Source organism: Ornithorhynchus anatinus, chromosome 2 (assembly GCF_004115215.2).
Source record: "Ornithorhynchus anatinus isolate Pmale09 chromosome 2, mOrnAna1.pri.v4, whole genome shotgun sequence".
NCBI classification, from domain to species: Eukaryota; Metazoa; Chordata; class Mammalia; order Monotremata; family Ornithorhynchidae; genus Ornithorhynchus; species Ornithorhynchus anatinus.
Window position 1 is genome coordinate 14684838 of NC_041729.1, and position 20138 is coordinate 14704975.

At 44.4% G+C, this 20138-nt stretch overlaps 1 protein-coding gene and 1 non-coding gene across 3 annotated transcripts in view; one reads left to right on the forward strand and one right to left on the reverse strand.

Annotated features, from left to right (window-relative positions):
• LOC100076621 (transmembrane protein 132B) overlaps positions 1-20138 on the reverse strand; it is a 503774-nt gene that overhangs the window by 276065 nt on the left and 207571 nt on the right. The window lies entirely within an intron of this gene.
• LOC114809812 lies at positions 9696-9833 on the forward strand. The gene has a single exon (XR_003757588.1). It is a non-coding gene; the product is annotated as a small nucleolar RNA SNORA7 (small nucleolar RNA).

Here is a 20138-nt window from a genome sequence, read left to right on the forward strand (position 1 = left end):
GGGCAAGTCACTTAACTTCTCTTTGCCTCAGTTACCTCATCTGTAAAATGGGGATCAACTGTGAGCCTCACGTGGGACAACCTGATGGCCCTGTGTCTGCCCCAGCGCTTAGAACAGTGCTCTGCACATAGTAAGCGCTTAACAAATACCAACAATATTATTATTATTACTTGCCTGAGGTTAACCAAGGGCGGAGCAGGGATTAGAAGTCTAGTCCTTCTGACTCACAGGCCTGTGTTCTATCCATTAGACCACACTGCATCTCGCTACTTCACATTGCTTCTGTGACTTTTGAACGGACCTATGATGAGCCTGAAGCCTTCATGTTTATCACCATCCTGATTTTTACATTTCTCTTTGCCTGCCTTACGTGGGGATGGCGCTCTCCTCTCTCCTCCCTTCTTAGAATATAACCCTGGGGGCCAGATACCATGTCTATATCATACCTGTTCATTTCTTTCCCAGTGCTTTGCACATTTTAAGTGCTTAATAGATACTATTACTACTGCTGCTGTGTTCTCTAGGGCAGCCCAGAGAATGTGGGGTTGATACTGGAGTGCTACCTTCTTTTTTCCCTTCATATTCCCAGGCCATTAAGTCGAATTAAAGCCATGACACTGGGCAGGTGAAAACTACCCAAGGATTGGTCTGAGTTGGTGAGAGAAGCAGCTTGGCTCAATGGAAAGAGCCTGGGCTTGGGAGTCAGAGGTCACGGGTTCTAATCCCAGCTCCGCCGCTTGCCAGCTGTGTGACTTTGGGCAAGTCACTTAACTTCTCTGGGCCTCAGTTACCTCATCTGTAAAATGGGGATTTAAACGGTGAGCCCCATGTGGGACAATCTGATCACCCTGTATCCCCCCAGGGCTTAGAACAGTGCTTCGCACATAGTAAGCACTTAACAAATACCATTAGTATTATTATTATTATCAGTATAGAGTAGCACTTACGCACCTCTCCCTTAAAATCATTCATTCAATCGCATTTACTGAGTGATTACTGTGTGCAGAGCACTGTACTAAGCGCTTGGAAAGTACAATTTGGGAACAGATAGAGACAATCCCTACCCAACAATGGACTCACACTCTAGAAGGGGGAGACAGAACAAAACAAAACAAGTAGTCAGGCAAACCATACACAGTCAACATGAGCCATTGTACACTAGCTTATCCACTTCAATCCATGAGAAGGGAGAATTTAGACAGTAAATTCTTACAGTCTAAATCTGTGAATCGAAATATTTAAATGCAGCATGGCTTAGTGGAAAGAGCACGGGCTTGGGAGTCAGAGGACATGGGTCCTAATCCTGGCTCCACCACTTGTGTGCTGGATGACCTTGAGCAAGCCAATTAACTTCTCTGTGCCTCAGTTACCTCGTCTGTAAAATGGGGATTAAGACTGAGCCCCATGTGGGACAACCCAATTACCTTATATCTACCCCAGTGTTTAGAACAGTGCTTGATACATAGTGAGCACTTAACAAATATTCTTCTAGAGTGTAAGCCCGTTGTGGGCAGGGATTGTCTCTCTTTATCGCTGAATTGTACTTTCCAAGCACTTAGTAGAGTGCTCTGCACACAGTAAGCACTCAGTAAATATGATTGAGTGAATGAACGAATGATGAGCCCCATGGGTGACACAGATTGAAACACAGTTGTACCTACCCCTGTGCTTACTTCAGTGTTTGGCACACAGTAAACGTACAGTACATACCACGGTAATTACTATCATTGTCTTGATCATTATCGGTGGTATTTATTGAATGCTTACTAGGTACAGAGCACTGTACTAAGCACTCGGGAGAGTAAAATGCCCCACAGTTGGCAGACGTGTTCCCTGATCACAATGAGCGTACAGTCTAGAGGGGTAGACGGACATTAATATAAGTAATTTATATTATATAATAGTATTATTAGAACTGGGAAGCATACCAGTGAGAAGCCATTTGAGACATTCTGATTTCCAGTCACCGTGGTTACTCCAGAGAACAAATATTGAATAAAGGGAGCTTAGAAAAATCACTGCTGACACTCTATCCTCTCTACAACCATTATTTTGGTAATAAGCGTCGAAACACAATACCGGGCATAAAAATTTTATTCAGAACTCAAGAATGATCTGACTTTTCTTCTGGGATCATATACATTTTCCATTACATCTGCTGTACCTGGAATATTTGGGGAAATGAACTGCAAAATGCCTAATAAATGATCATTTCATCTTAGCAAGTCAGCGCAATGAACAACACCTCTTCCTCACCCACAGAAGTGCAGTCAGAGTTCCCCTTGACTCACCTTATTCTCAGGCACTGGAAAGAATCTTATCTAAATGTTTAGAGTGTGCCCGCACAAACGCACACACAGCCGTTTCTCTCCATGAAACTATTAGGTAATCATTGTCTTACCAAGGCTGTGCAAAAAAAAATTAAAAATATACAGGGAAACACAGAGTAGTTCTGACACCCAAAACAACAAAAATAAAACTGCTGAGAAATAGCTGAGCACCGTTCATCTTTCTTCCAGGTAGATGCTGGAACCTAAGCTCAAGAACAGATGGAAAACATCGATCTAGCAGCCTGCCTAGTTAGAATCAGACACAGAGATGCCACATTTAATTATTTTTACCAAGGATTAGGCTTAAATGCGAGTCGGCACTGTGCTAAATTCGCAAAACAATTGAGGCACTATGGTGGCCACCAAGTTAGCAATCGTGGTCCACCGCAACTGGAAGGCCCAAGAGGGATTCAGGTAGATAATGCGTATAATATCATCCAGGACAAATGGTCATCTGTCTTCTTTTTAAAGCTCTCCCAGAAGGGTGATTCCACAACTTCCTTTGATAACTTGCCCCAGTATTTAATCACCCGGGTTCCTAGGAAGTTTTTCTTCTTTTTAATCGAACTTCTTCTCGCCGTCCTTCAAGCCCTTCTTCTTTTACTCTGTCCCATCGGGAAACGGAGGACCACTGGTCAACGTCCTCTCTGTGCAATAGAGTCCAGACCATCTCCCTCCCCCTTTTTAGATTTTCATTCTAACAGATTACTCCTATCAAAAGGATGAGATTCTACGGTCCTCATAAAACCAGAGTTCAAAGACCTTTTACAAAACTTCCATCTTCTACTGTCCGTCCGTCTCCCAACCACCCAAGAAGAAAATTACGGATAACAACACTGAAAAGAAAGAGTGCATCTACGCTAGTGAATTTTATCTATACCATATCCTTGGATTTTTCCATGGTCCCTTTTTAACCACCCTTTTTAAAGTGCTCATTTTAACTATATTTAGGTAGATAACGTCATAGTGGACAGAGCATGGGCCTGGGAGGCGGAAGGTCGTGCTCTGCCACTTGTCTGCTGGCAAGTCACCTCACTTCTCTGTGCCTCCGTTACCTCATCTGTAAAATGGGGATTGAGACGGTGAGCCCAGTGTGGGACAGGGACTGTGTCCAACCCGATCTGTTTGTATCCACCTAGCGGTTAGTAGAGTGCCTGGTACACAGTAGGCACTTAAACACCACAATTATTATTATTATTACTAGAGATAGATGAAGATAGCTGTTCTTAGTACTCCAAAACACAAAGACAACGCTCCCCCATGGGTGCAGAGATGACTGAAAAAGTAAATTCCATAGCCACAACGAAACAGTGCACATACGGAGAATGTCCTCTGTCATATTTTTCATTTTCTATCATTCATAAAAATATGGGACTTCCCTGAAAAATGCACTTGCAAATTCTTTGAATATGATGTCCCACGGAAGCTGGCCCAAGGCCACTTGCCTCCATAGCGTGATGTTTGTTTGGAGGGGGAACCCGCCCACTGACTTTACTCCAGAGCTATTGCATTCCCCTCCCAGGCCCCTGGGCGTTCAGGCATCACTTCCAACTCTAGTGGACTTAAGCTGGACACATTTTCATTTTTAACTGCGAGCACGCCTCAGCTTCCCCACAGCCACCCCCTCAGACAGTGGACCCTGGGATCTCTCTTACTCGCTGATGGAGTAAAATTTTCACACTTCTGAATACAACCTTGCCATAGCATCATGTTGTTTTGCAATTACAATATGGCTTTTAAAAGGCTGCTTATTTGCTTCTTTTCAATGGTACTTGTTAAGTGCTTATTGCGCGCTAGGCATTGCACTACATGCTAGAATATCAATCAGTGGCATTTATTGAGTGCTTACCAGGTGGAGCGTGTATAAACGTATGAGCACTTGGGACAGTACAATTATAACAGAGTCGGTAGGCATGTCAGTAATAATAATACTTGTGGTATTTGCTAAGCGCTTACTATGAGCTTGGGGGAAGCAGCGTGGCTCAGTGGAAAGAGCCTGGGCTTCGGAGTCAAGGGTCATAGGTTCGACTCCCGGCTCTGCCACTTGTCAGCTGTGTGACTGTGGGCAAGTCACTTCACTTCTCTGTGCCTCAGTTACCTCATCTGTAAAATGGGGATTAACTGTGAGCCTCACGTGGGACAACCTGATGACCCTGTATCTAACCCGGCGCTTAGAACAATGCTCTGCACACGGTAAGCGCTTAACAAATACCAACATTATTATTATTATTATTATTATGAGCCAATGGGGTAGATATAAGGTAATCAGTTTGGACACAGTCCCTGTTCCACGTGGAGCTCACAGTCTTAATCCCCATTTTCCAGATGAGGTAACTTGGGGACAGACAAGTGATCTGACTTGCCCAAGGTCACACAGCAGATAACTGGTGGAGCCGGGATTAGAAGCCATGGCCTCTGACTCCTAAACCAGTGGTCTTTCCAATAGGACATAATAATAATAATAATAATTCTGGTATTTGTTAAGCGCTTACTATGTGCAGAGCACTATTCTAAGCGCTGGGGGAGATATAGGGTAATTAGGTTGTCCCACGTGGGGCTCACAGTCTTCATCCCCATTTTACAAATGAGGGAACTGAGGCACGGAGAAATGAAGTGACTTGCCCACAGTCACACAGCTGACAGGTGGCAGAGTCGGGATTCGAACCCAGGACCTGTGACTCCCAAGCCCGGGCTCTTTCCACTGAGCCAAGCTGCTTCTATGGTTCCCTCCCCACAGTGAGCTGACAATCTAGAGGGGCAGATACAAGAAAATCAAGTTAGACAATCTCTGCCTCACATGGGGCTCACATGGGAGGAAGAGCGTGGCTCAGTGGAAAGAGTCCGGGCTTTGGAGTCAGAGGTTATGGGTTCGAATCCCCGCTCTGCCACTTGTCAGCTGTGTGACTTTGGGCAAGTCACTTCACTTCTCTGTGCCTCAGTTCCCTCATCTGTAAAATGGGGATTAAGACTGTGAGCCCCACGTGGGACAACCTGATTCCCCTGTGTCTACCCCAGCGCTTAGAAAGGTGCTCGGCACATAGTAAGCGCTTAACAAATACCAACATTATTATTATTAATCCCAATTTTCAGATGAGGCGCTGAGCCTTGGAGAAGTTTAGTGCTGTCCAAGATCACACAGCAGTTAAGTGGAGGGGTGGAATTAGAACCCAAGTCTTCTGACCTCTAGGCCTACGCTCTTTCTACTAGGCCTTGCTTCTTTGATGGAAGGCAATCACCAAGAGTGGAGTTTGTGGCTTAATGTGACCCAACACCGGAAACTTCACCCAGCCCAGACACAACCAAATCAATCTATCAGTGGTATTTACTGAGGGCTTACCGGGTACAGGGCACTGTATTAAGCAATTAAAAGACTTGATAAATTTAGAGCTTTGGAGCTGTTTGGGTATTACACTTCTCTCCACAGCTCTGCCGAGCTATGACAATTCTTCATAATGTCTCTGTTCATTTCTGCCCATTACCTAAATCTAATGGTGCTATCTTCAAGGTCATCATCGATGCATTTAACTTTAAACACCGGGGCTTAAAATGGGGGAGGGGAGAAAGCAATTAGCTCTGTTAATCATTTCTGAGTTAAGTATGATAATTACATGAAGAAATGACTCATTATTCATTTCAAGTTTTAAAGGTAAGAAAAGGAAACTCCCCATAATTTTAAGAGTAGAAGATATTCGCTGATATTTCTCTGGATATCTAAGTTATATTAAACAGAACACTTGGGAATTAAATTCCTCCTTTTAAAATTAGAGAGATGTGCGAATTTTACCCCATTAACCAGGTGGGCTTTGGTTAGCGCATTCACATGGTTTTTATGGATCCAAGAAGTCAACTCTTCATTTTTCTCCTTAAACGGCATTTGTGTTAGGCACTATACTAAGCCCTGGGGCATAGACACACTACTCAGGTTAGACACAGTCTCTGTCCCACATGGGGCTCACAGTCTTAATCCCCATTTTACAGATGAAGTAAACTGAGACACAGAGAAGTTAAGTGATTTGCCCAAGGTCAGACAAGGGTCAGAGCCGGAATTAGAATCCAGGTCCTGCTGCTCTCAGTCCCATGTTATATCCAACAGGCCACGCTGCTTCTCATTCAATCATTTAATAGCATTTATTGAGTGCAGAACATTTTGCCAAACTCTTGGTGGAGTATACTAAAAGAATAATAATAATAATAATGTTGGTATTTGTTAAGCGCTTACTATGTGCCGAGCACTGTTCTAAGCGCTGGGGTAGACACAGGGGAATCAGGTTGTCCCACGTGGGGCTCACAGTCTTAATCCCCATTTTACAGATGAGGGAACTGAGGCACCGAGAAGTTAAGTGACTTGCCCAAAGTCACACAGCTGACAAATGGCCGAGCAGGGATTCGAACCCATGATCTCTGACTCCAAAGCCCGTGCTCTTTCCACTGGGAAGGTCTCCTGGAGAAGGTTTTTTTGGGGGGAGGATTGGAGTAACGGGGAGGAAGGATATTGAAAATGAGGAAGGTATGATCACCTAGTGAACCCTCCTTGGGGGTGAGATTTGCATAACAGGCATTTGGTTGGCATACAAGATACATACATACATACATACAAGAAAAGATACAGTCCCTGCCCTAAATGACCTTACAATTTAAGAGGAATCAAGCAGAAATAAATTATATTACACTCAGTGGGAATAAGAAAAAAAAACATAGATACAATTGGTAAACCATAGAATGTTGAAAAATGAAAAAAGAATAATTATTGAAGTACATAAACCAAAGTGGCTATAGAGAGGGCCCAATAGGTACTGTAGAAATTAATCCGGGAAGGCCTCCTGGAGAAGGTTGTTTTGGGGGGAGGATGGGAGTAACGGGGAGGAAGGATATTGAAAATGAGGAAGGTATGATCACCTAGTGAACCCTCCTCGGGGGTGAGATTTGCATAACAGGCATTTGGTTGGCATACAAATTTGTCTGGGTCGCCTATCAATTCTACCAGTTCCAAGGTGAAGAGGTTAAACTACGGTCCAACCTGGCTCCGCCTCCTCCTGCTCTTCGTCATATGATTCATTCATTCGTTCATTCAATTGTATTTATTGAGCACTTACTATGTGCAGAGCACTGTACTAAGCACTTGGAATGTACAATTCAGCAACAGATAGAGACAATCCCTGCCCAACGACGGGCTCACAGTCTAAACCTGGGAGACAGACAACAAAACAAGTAGTCTGGCATCAATATCATCAAGATAAATAGAATCATAGATATAGGCACATGATTAACAAAAGATATAGAATAATAAATAATATCTACAAATATGCACAAGTGCTGTGGGGATGGGAAGGGGGAAGAGCAGAGGGAGGGAGTAGGGGGAATGGGGAGGGGAGGAGGAGCAGAGGGGATGCCAACTGATGCCAGCCTAGTACCCACCCCCACAGGTGCAGACCCACTGAGCCAGGCAATAGCTTGCAGCATTCTGAATTGGGGGGTGGGGATGGACCCAGCCTCGGACTGTTGCTATCATGGGGGGATTTTTTGGCATTTTTTAAATAAAAAGAAAACCAATGTGAGGCTTCTCATTTCATCTCCCCGGCCCACCCCATGGGGAGATGGCCCTCAGGCAGCACAAATCCTTGCCCACCCCACCAGTTCAACCTGGCTCCCTCCCCTCTCCCCGTTCGGAGCGCAGCTATCCCCATCGGCCGTGGGGATCAGCTCGTAAAAATAAGCCAACAAAGTGGAGGGAAACTCATTTTCCCACTTCCCCCATTGCAGCCACCACTCCAGAGGCCAGGAAGATGAACAAGGACAGCAGAGGAAAACACACACGGATCATGATCAACCTGGGTTCCTCTCTATCAGTCGTATTTATTGAGCACTTCTGATGCGCAGAACACTGTACTAAGGGCTTGGGAAAGTACAATAAGAGTTGGCAGTCACATTCCCTGCCCAGAAGGAGCTTGCAGACTAGAGGGGTGACAGACATTAATATGCCTAAATAAATTACAGACGTGTACACAAGCGTTGTGGGGTTGAGGAGGTGGGGTGAATGAAGGAAACAAACGATGATGCAGAAAAGGGGTGGGAGAAGAAGAAATGAGGGATTAGTCAGGGAAGACCGGTGGAGGAGATGCGCCTTCAGTAAGACTTTGAAGGTGGGGAGAGTCATTGTCTGTCGAATATGAGGAGGGAGGATGTTCCAGGCCAGAAGCAGGATGAGGGTGAGAGGTCGGTGGCAAGATAAACGAGATTGAGGTACAGTGAGTAAGTTGCCATTAGGGGAGTGAAGTGTGCGGGATGCGTTGTAGTAGGAGAGCAATGAGGTGAGGTAGGAGGGGACAAGTTGATTAAGTGCTTTAAAGACAATGGAAAGGAGTTTCCATTCGATGTACAGGCAACCACTGGAGGCTCTTGAGGAGTCGGGAAACATGGACTGAATATTTCTGTAGAAAAATGATCCGGGCAGCAGAGTGAAGTATGGACTGGAGGCGGGAAAGACAGGAGGCAGAGGGGTCAGCAAAGAGGCCGAATGAATGAATGAATGTTACAGTAATCAAGGCAGGATAGGATAAGTGTTTTATTAACATAGTAGCAGTTTGCATGGAGAGGTAAAGCACAGATTTCAGCGACGTTGTGAAGGCGGAACCAATAGGATTTAGTGATAGATTGATTATGCCGGTTGAATGAGAAAGATGAGTCAAGGATAACACCAAGGTTACGGACATATGGGAGAGGAAGGATGGTGCTGCTCTCTACAGTGATGACCCAAACGACGAGGAGTTCCATTTTGGATATGTTAAGTTCGAGGGGTCTCGGGGGCATCCAAGTAGAGCTGTCTTGAAGGCAGAAGGAAATACAAGACTGCGGAGAGGGAGAGGGATCAAGGCTGAAAATGTAGACTTGGGAATCATAAACAGATCTGCATAGTAGAGTAACTAAACCAGAATGACTCGACTGTGAAATTACCACCATTTTTCCTCACAATTGCTGATAAAGAGGAAACTGGGTAAAGTCTAGGGTAGTCATGTAACTGATCCCAGGCCCACAGACTCTGGGTCTAAAGATATTGAGCCATGAGCCACTAAAACTTTTAATAAAAAAATGCAAATATGGCTCGGCATAATACTGAGCATCTTTAGGTTCCTCGATGTTCACTGCCATCAGAGAGATGGTTATTAAGACCATTGTGAAGTGTGGGGAGATATGCCAAAAGCTTTGTAGAATGCCAAGTTTGTTTTTTAATCTTATCCGCCAGACTCTTCTGAGATTCTCCTAGGGGCACGAACGTTTTCAAAACCAGCTGGAAAGGGAAAGGATTCGCTTCCCACTGGGAAAAAAAACTGGAAAGACCCTGAAAATGACACTCAGTATCTTGTATTTCCCCTCTCAGGATTTTACCTGGAGAGTCTCCAGTACTCTACTAGTCTGGGCTATGGGAGGGAGAGTCAAGCAGAGGCATAACCATTTCATTACTAGCTTGGGCAGTGGCTAGTGAGTGGAAGGCAGTCTGTTACAAGTCGAAACTCTCCTGTGCTGGGAAGTAGCGGCAGAGACCCAAGTGTACCGTGCGGAAGATGACAATGGTAAACCACTTCCATATTTTTATCAAGAAAACTCTACGGATACACTACCAGAACGATTGCAGATGGGGATGGGGCATTCTGGGAGAGATGTGTCTTGCATTTGGTTAACAGCTGAAAGAAAATAGTAGTACGCTATCACCATCTCTGGTGGTGGGGAGGGGCGGTGGAGGTGGATGTCTGGGACTCAAAAACTCTGGCGTAAGGCAGAGAAAATGGCAAGCTGAAAGACGCCCGGGCATGAACGCTTAGGAGAAGAGAAATTTCCTCTACTCTGAACCACATTCAGAAGCGGAAAAGGCAAAGGGCAGAAGCTTGAAAGAAACTATTCCTAGATTTCAACGTTTTCTCATCCCACCCAGAGAGATGCAAGGATGGTGGATAATGGAAGCTTAAACAGTTATGCTCAACTTCCTACGGCTACATGTCTCTCTACTCCGGGCATTCTAACTTTATATCACCTAGGAAACACACTAAGACTTCAGAGAGGGACATATCTGAGAGAAGGCATAGGAACATATCAGGCAGCAGGGAGTCTTCTATGAATTAGGCACAGGACTGGAAGTCAGAGGCCCATAAGGTTTTCAGCTTTCCTAGAGCTGGCTGGGTATCTCTGCACTTCAGTTTCCTTATTTATACCCAGAGAAAAATAGCACTCAACCAAATATTCTTCTCAAAATCCACGAGGCTTCATACTGTTGAATTCAGCTTCTGGTTCTACTTTAAAGAAAAGGAATGCAAACAAGCCTTTAAAGATAAGGAAGACTTTTGGTGATTGCTCAGCTACCTCCCAGGAGGATTCTGTAAGTGTATCACCATCTTAAGGTGGGTTGAACGGACAAGAAGATTCCTTTGGCCCTCGATGTTAACAGGAAGTACAAGTTTTGTACCAATAAATCAATCCAACTGTAACTGCCCCACCTTACTAGTTATTTCTTGGAAACTTCACCTGATCCCACCTGTGACTTCTTCATGTGTATATCCTCCTGGGTAGGAGCTGTCAAAATAGCATCCTGGGTTGGTCATGGCTACTCTGAATCTCCAATGCCTTAAGCCTGTCCTCCCTAGAGCTAAAATACTGGAATTTTCAATAAATAGATTCCCTCAAAGGCCCAAAATAGATCCAGTCCTGCCAAATTTGAAAGTATGCCAGGTTGTGATTCTCCTAGGCTTTCAGAAACATGGCTCAGAAGACAAAAATGGAAACATCAATGCAAGCATTTCCTCAAGATAAAACCTCCAAAATCTTCCATTCTCATTAGCTGGGCACAGACTCTAAACCAGGGCCCACGGAGGGAATACTAACTGACACCTCTAACTACACATGTCCAGCATGGCCTAGTGGATATTGCACGGGCCTGGAAGTCAAAAGGACCCGGTTCTAAATCCAGCTCTGCCACTTGTCTGTTGTGTGACCTTGGGCAAGCCATTTAACTTCTCTGGACCTCACGTGCCTCATAAGTAAAATGGGGATTATGACTGTGAGCCCCATGTGTGACAGGGACTGGGTCCAACCTGATTAGTTTGTATATACCCCTGCACTTAGTACAGTGCTGGCACATAGTAATTGTATATCAAATATTATAAAAACAACAACAAAAAAACCAGAAATCTTTAACTTCCCACACCAAGCTTCTCCTCCCCTTATCTTTTCCATCACTGTATTCAATACCACTATCCTCCCTAACTCAAAAGCCCTTAACCTTGGCATTATCTTCAATTCATCTCCCTCATTCAGCCCACATATGTAAATATGCCATCAAATCTTATCATTTCTACCTCCACAACATTCCTCAGATCTGCCCTCTCCTTTCCATCCAAACTGCCACTATACTGATCCAAACCCTCATCATATCCTGCCTTGACTACTGCATCGGCCTCCCCATTGACCTCTCTGTCTCCTGTCCCACTCCTGTCTATATTTCACTCTAAAAAAACTTCAGGTGTTGTGTTTTCACTCCTGAAGAGCCTCCATTAATTGCCCATCCGCCTCTGCATCGACTCCAAAACATTCAATCAGCTTTCCCCCTTCTACCTTATCTTACTATTTTTCCTACAACACAGTCTGCACACTTCATTCCTCTAATGCCAACTTACTCACCGTACCTTGATCTAGTTTATCTCACTGCCCTGCCTACATGCTCCCGCTGAGCTGAAGGTCCCTCCCCCTTCAAAAATGACAGACTACCATTCTCCCCGCCTTCAAAGTCTTAATAAAATGCCATGTAATAATAATAATAACTGTCATTTTTGCTAAGTGCTTGCTCTGTGCCAAGCACTATACTAAACACTGGGGGAAATTCAAGATAATCAGGTCCCAAATGGGGCACACGCCTCTGGGTGAAGGCCTTACCAAATTAACCCATCTCATCTCCTTCTCCTTTCTGTGTCGTCTTAGGCACTTGGAACTGCACTTTCTAAACACTGGGTAATCACCTCACTCTCAGTCCCACAGCACTTATTTATGTGCTTATTATGTAATGTATTTATTTAAATATCTCTCTCAACTTTCAGACTGTGAGCTTCTTGTAGGCAGGGAATAAGTCTACCAGTTCTATTGTACTGGGCGTCTCAATCCTCATTTTACTTATGAGGTAACTGAGGTCCAGAGAAATTAAATGGCTTGCCCAAGGTCACGCAAAAGACAAGTGGCAGAGCTGGATTTAGAACCAGGTCCTTTTGATTCCCAGTACTCTCCCAAAAACTTAGGCAGTGTTCTGCACAGAGTGAGTGTTTGATAATTACCAATGATTGACTAAATACTATTAATTGATTACAAAATGGATTCTTTTAGGCAGAGTTTGGTGGAGATTTAAGCCAAAAGACCATGTTGGGCTAGCCAAAAAGAAAACCCAGCCGAAGCCAGATTGGGCTGGGACTGTACTCCCAAACCCCCAAAATAAGACATACATAAAGATATGGTCCTGTAGCTCCAACAGCTAGGAATGTCACAAGGAAATGAAGGGGAGAGATTTCTAGTCCTTAACATGGTATTCATTCAGTAGTATTTATTGAGCGCTTACTATGTGCTATGTGCAGAGCACTGTACTAAGCGCTTGGAATGAACAAGTCGGCAACAGATAGCGACAGTCCCTGCCGTTTGACGGGCTTACAGTCTATGATGCGACCTGTAGTCCTATGAAATCCTATGTAGTCCATATTAAATAGTGATAGAGAGGCTTTTATAGTCAATCCACAGCTGCCCACTTGCAATGGAGGAGCAGTGGGTCTTGGGAGTTATAAGATTATGCATCCAGTTATAAGATTATGCATTTGGGCAATACCTCCAGACTCCACCCATGTCTGCCAGGCTTAGTAGTAATTCAAAGGGGCTGCTTTAAAATCCTAGAGCTAATTTAATAACAGTAATAATAATAATAATGTTGGTATTTGTAAAGCGCTTACTACGTGCAGAGCACTGTTCTAAGCAGTGGGGTAGATCGAGGGTAATCAGGTTGTCCGACGTGAGGCTCACAGTTAATCCCCATTTTACAGATGAGGTAACTGAGGCACAGAGAAGTTAAATGACTTGCCTACAGTCACACAGCTGACAAGTAGCAGAGCCAGGATTTTAACCCATGACCTCTGGCTCCCAAGCGCAGGCTCTTCTTCTTGAATTTCAGGGTCCTGGCCAGAATGTCAAATTTAAACCCATTTTGCATTCAATTATTGAATCTCTAGCGATAAAAATTGGAAGCGGTGTCATTTTGCTTATTTATGTCATCAATTATTGCCAGAAAAATAAAACTATTCATCTTGCATTACAAAAACTTCTCCGTGGAGACTATAAAGGATGCAGATAAACTATTAGAATCCAAGACAAAAATGGTGGGGTCCTCCAGGGCCAGATTCCTGCAATTCCCTTCACCAAAGTTAGATTTCCTTGACTCAGGGTCTCTCTCATGATGTGCACCTCCATTAATCCATTGGCTTTCTAGTAAAAGGAATATTGCTATATTAGTGAGGAAAGCCTGCTACACAGAGTGAGGTAAAGTATTTAAATGGATTATAGTAAAGGTGAGAGTGTAAGAAGGGAAGAGCTTCATTTAGGTCAACTTGAAGAGGCAGCATCTTTCCAGGAAAGGAACTGCAGAGAGAGGTTGGAAATCAGTTTCATTTCTTTAGAATGATAAACACTTTGAAAAAAAGATGAGGCTAAAGTAAATTTACCAGATGAACTAGAGTGAGACGACTAGGTCCAGGTCTCTAACTACCTGAGGAGAAGGGAGACCACCGACAGCACTGAGGAGTGTGGCTTAGTGGCTAGAACACGGGCCTGGGAGTCAAAGGATCTTGGTTCTAATCTGGGCTCTGCCACATGTCTTCTGTGTGACCCTGGGCAAATCACTTCTCTGGCCCTCAGTTACCTCATCTGTAAAATGGGGATTAAGACTCTGAGCCCCTTTCGGGACAGAGACTTTGTCCAACCTGATTAACTTGTATCTACTCCAGCACTTAGAACAGTGCTTAGCATATAAGTAGTGCTTAACAAGTAACATAATTATTATTATTATCACTGACTACACTCTGGGCTTAGTGCTGCGAAAGAGGGTCCAAAGAACATTTGGAAACAGTTCCTGCCCTCGAAGAATTAACCAGCTAAAGGGGAAGATGGGACAAACACAGATAAAGCTAAACGAAAAGTGACATATACACAAACTGTACCCACAATGTGACTAGATGTTTGAAAATATCATACAGTTGTGGTGGTGGGGAAAAAAAATGACAGCGTGGGGAAAGTAACAAGAATGAATGGAATCAGGTGGGCCTAGCCTGGAAAGTTTTTATGGAAAGTTGACAGAGCTTAGAGCAGAGTCTTGAAGCAGGAGAGGTCTAGTTGGGTGGATAAGAGAACGGAGAACATTGCAGGAAGGAAAAATGGTACATAATAATAATGGCAATAATAATAATAATGATAATAGAGTGTTAAGCATTACTATGTGCCTCGTACCGGGTCCTGGGATAGATAGGAGAAAGAAAGAGCATGGGCCTGGACGGCAGAGGATCTGAGTTTTAATACCGGTTTTGCCACTTGCCTGCCGTGTGACCTTGGGCAGGACACTTAACTTCTCTGTGCCTTAAGTTCTCATCTGTAAAATGGGGATTCAATACCTGTTCTCCCTCCTACTTAGACTGTGAGCTCCAGGTGGGACAGGGACTGGGTCCAATCCAATTATCTTGCATCTACCCTAAATAGTAAATGCTTAAATACCACTATTATTATTATTACCATTATTACAATTATTAACAGATCGGATCTTCCACATGGGACTCACAGGCCAAGGGGAAGGGAGGACAGCTATTTAATCTCCATTTTACAGATGAGGAAACTGAGCCACAGAGAAGGGACCTACCCAAGGTTACATAGCAGACAAGTGACAGGGTCAGGTTTGGAACCCAGGTCCTCTGCCTCCCAGGCCCGTGCCCTTTCCACTAGGCTATACTACTTCTCAAATGAATTAATATATGAATGGTTCAGGATGTATTGTGGGTAACATGATAAGCTGAGAGCATGAGTGGGAGTTTTAATGCCCAGGGCAAAGAATTAATCAGGAGCTAGTGTGATTCTGAGAAGAAAACATGATCGGGACAACACAGCAGGAAGATAATTCCAGCGCTTGAGGAGGAAGGAAGGATGAGGCTAGATGCCCGGAGTGCAGCTGGCTAGCAAGAGCTCCTTGCAGTTATCCATCGGTCGTATTTATTGAGCACATACTATGTGCAGAGCACTATACTAAGCACATGGGAGAATATAACACAACAATAAAACAGAAATGTTCCCTGCCCAAAAAGAGCTTGCATTCTAGAGGTTCTAAGAGCAGCAGCCCGATTGGGATGGTGAATCTCAAGAGAGAGGATAGTGTGGAATGGAGGAAGAATGAGCAGGAAATGGGGATTTGGGAATGGAGGAAAAAGAGAGGTGTCTGACTGAGGTGACTCTCCACTTTTGACTAGTCAGTCATTTGTGTGTATTGAGCACTTAATGTCAGAAAAGCACCGGACTAAGTGTTGGGGAGAGTACAACAACAATATAAACAGGCACATTTCCTGCCCATGACAAGCTTTCAGTCTAGAGGAGAGCCACAGATGAGGGAGAAGTTAGAATGGGAGTATACTAGGAGGGGAATTTCAAAAGATCTGGTTATTGCCATACATTGTCAGCTCTGGACCTCCAAAGCCAGCTGGGATGTGGTCTGCCGCAGGGACTGATAGGGACTCTGGCAAAAATGAGCTTAGCCGCCTATAGCCTCCACACGATCTGCATGTTTGTAAGATGCAAACGCAACTCTGTCAGAAGCACCGGAATCCTGTTTCACAGAAACATCAAGTGTTTCTGAAGCACCGTGACCCACAGTGTAGACAACACTGATTAACGAGGATATCTGGCAAAAACAAGGGATCTTGAGTGATGTAGAATTTGTTACTGCTTCATTCTGAACACCTAGATGTTCTACCCATGAAGTAAGGCTGGAAAAGCTTCAATTTCTGCTTTTTCTGGGGACTGGGGATTTAAATGATCCAGAATAAAGACATTGAGACGGTGAGTGACGTTAGAATCTGCAACAATAGAGCTGAATGATACTATCTTTTTCTCCAATACAAGTACTTTACTTGTCAATAAGGCTGTACATTTGGAAAAGAGTCTCATTTTGCTTTTACCACCCCTGAAGTGTCAATCCTGGCATCTCCAAAGTGCCGCAGTTGAATGTGATTATTTCACTCCCAATAAACTGATGCTATTTTACTCTGAGTAAATCAGAGAAAAGGTTGCTCTCATGTTTGAAGGAAAGAAAAGGAAAAAGGAATTCTTGAGGGGGAAAAAATCCTTTTTTTCCCCCTTTCTTTAAATCTCTCTCTGCTGTAAAACCAAGTGAATATAAAGACACAGATGCTAACCCTTGTTGCTTTGTTGTTTTGTTTTTTTCTGGCTTTTTTCTTTGTAGCTGTTTGTACATTTAATTGAGGAAAGAGAATTTGGCCCACACAATACGAACAGGAAACTTGAGAATTAAGTGCTGTTTTCTTGGCTAATACGAGAATTTCATTTCCTCTCATTGTCCCAAACTAAAATATGCCTCTGTCATTCACCAGCCCCTTGTCTTGGAAACAGAGGCCCATTGTGAATATCTGCCAATCACCTTGGGGTGCACCTGGAGGGTGATGTACTAGGAAAGAGAAAAGCCAAGCTCAGGCAGTACTCTGCCTATCTCAACAAGAAGAAACTCAGTTTTAGAATAATCTCATGCCCAGGGTTTTCTTCCCTGCAGAGAAGGGACTCTAAAATTGAGAGAGAGAAAAAATTCAGCTAAAATACCCTCACCGTTAGTATTCCTGAGGAGCATTTTCCCTTCAGGTTGCAGCTATCATCCACTGGCTTGATGGAAATTTAGCATTTCCAACTGGGAAACCATCTCTTCGGAGAAGAGCATGATAAACTTGAATTATTGGCATCCACTGAACAGGTCTAATGGCAACTGTATGAAATTTATATGTTACGATATTGTACTGCATATGAATCACCCTCCTATAATTCACAAAGAGTTTTCTTGGAAAACCTCACTCCCTTTCCCAATGGCCCCTCTTACCCCACTTCAGACAGACCACAGGTCTCCAACACCAAAGCCCTTCTAAAATCCCACATCCTCCAGCAAGGTTTATTATGCGGTTCATATTCAATCACATTTATTGAGCACTACTACGTGGAGAGTATAATAAAACAGTGAACGGACACGTTCCCTGCCCACAGCGAGTTTACAGTCTAGATGGGGGGAAGACAGACATCAATATAAATAAATTGCAGATATGTCCCTAAGTGCCATGGGGCCGGGAAGGGGGAAGAACAGATAATAGTAATAACTGTGGTATTTAAGTGCATAATACGTGCAAAGTCCTGGGGCAGGTACAAGATAACCAGGTTGGACACAGTACTTTCCCAACATGGGGTTCACAGTCTAAGAAGGAGGGAGAACAGATCAATTAATCTTATTTATTGAGAATAATAATAATAATAATTCTGGTATTGGTTAAGTGCTTACTATGTGCCAAGCACTGCTGAGAACTTACCGTGTGAAGAGTACATAAGCACTTGGGACAGAGTAGACAAGCACAATATAACAGAGTTGTTAGACACGGTCCAGGCCCACAATGTAGCCTGTACCTATCCCAGCACTTAGAACAGGACTTGACACACGGTAAGCATTTAACAAATACCATAAAAACATGACCTTACACTCTTTTTGCAACAGATATTTAAACTCTTTTAGCAGAGGAGGAAACTGAGGAGCAGAAAAGTGACTTGCCCAAGGTCGCACGACAGATATATCACCTTTCAGCCAGCTCTAGCACTTATGAACTTTCTATACCCATCTTAACACCTTTATATGTCTGATTGTGACCTTTCTAGTAAGTTTTTCTATGTTTGTCTCTTACATTATAGTGTAAGCTCCTTATGGGCAGGAAATATATTACTTCATCACTCACTAGTTCCCAAGCACCAAGTACAGTGTATTAACAAAGCAGGCACTAAGTCAATGCTGCTAAGTCTGCTGCTGGGGCTATTCTACTACTACTTGCAAAGGCCTAAAAACAAAAGGGCCTCCATTTCATATTTTCAAGTAAGCGAAGCAAAAGTTTAACAAAGCAGAGGGCAAGACTTTCAACTAGTGTAAATCACTGTACACAGATCTATGGGGGGTGGGGGGGCGGATTAGCTCAGGCTCAGCCTTTATTTGTTCCGTGATTGCCACCCAGGTGAAAATGGAGCAACAAAATCCAACTGAGGTCATGGGCCACCATGGACAACCCTGTTGCCTCAGCTCAATCTCTACTTAGAGTGGATGCTCAAAGATTCATTCATTCATTCAATAGTATGTCGACTTGTTCATCCCAAGCACTTAGTACAGTGCTCTACACATAGTAAGCGCTCAATAAATACTATTGAATGAAATAAATAAATAAATACTATTGAATATTGAGCACTTACTATGTGCAGAGCACTGTACTGAGCGCTTGGAATGTACAATTCGGCAACAGATAGAGACAATCTTACCCTTTGGATTTTGAGGGTAGCCCTGGTTGGCTCAGAAAGTACCTAGGACCAGCAGGGTCAGTCTAAGTTCTGTTTCTCATCTTTCCCTCAGAAGGATAAAAAGAAGATTGCTATTTCCTCCGCTGATGAAATGATCTTTCATTAATCAGCGAAGTTAATCCAATGGCTCCTACTCCATTCTGATCCTCCTTGACCTCTCTGCTGCCTTTGACACTGTCGACCATCCCCTCCTCCTCCATACCTTATCTCACCTTGGCTTCACGGACTCTGTCCTCTCCTGGTTCTCCTCTTACCTCTCTGGCCGATCATTCTCAGTCTCCTACGCTGGAGCCTCCTCCCCCTCCCATCCTTTAACTGTTGGAGTTCCTCAAGGGTCAGTTCTTGGCCCTCTTCTGTTCTCCATTTACACTCACTCCCTCGGTGAACTCATCCGCTCTCACGGCTTTGACTACCATCTCTACGCAGATGACACGCAGATCTACATCTCCGCCCCTGTCCTCTCCCCCTCCCTTCAGGCTCGCATCTCCTCCTGCCTCCGGGACGTCTCCACCTGGATGTCGGCCCGCCACCTAAAACTCAACATGAGCAAGACTGAGCTCCTCATCTTCCCTCCCAAGCCCGGTCCACTCCCAGACTTCTCCGTCACCGTGGATGGCACGACCATCCTTTCCGTCCCGCAGGCCCGCAATCTCGGTGTCATCCTTGACTCGTCCCTCTCGTTCACCCCACACATCCTATCCGTTACCAAGACCTGCCGGTTTCACCTCTACAATATCGCCAAGATCCGCCCTTTCCTCTCCACCCAAACGGCTACCTTACTATTACGGGCTCTCGTTATATCCCGGCTAGACTACTGTGTCAGCCTTCTCTCTGACCTCCCTTCCTCCTCTCTCGCCCCGCTCCGGTCTATTCTTCACTCCGCTGCCCGGCTCATCTTCCTGCAGAAACGATCTGGGCATGTCACTCCCCTTCTTAAACGACTCCAGTGGTTGCCTATCGACCTCCGCTCCAAACAAAAACTCCTCACTCTAGGCTTCAAGGCTCTCCATCACCTTGCCCCTTCCTACCTCTCCTCCCTTCTCTCTTTCTACCGCCCACCCCGCACGCTCCGCTCCTCTGCCGCCCACCTCCTCGCCGTCCCTCGGTCTCGCTTATCCCGCCGTCGACCCCTGGGTCACGTCCTCCCGCGGTCCT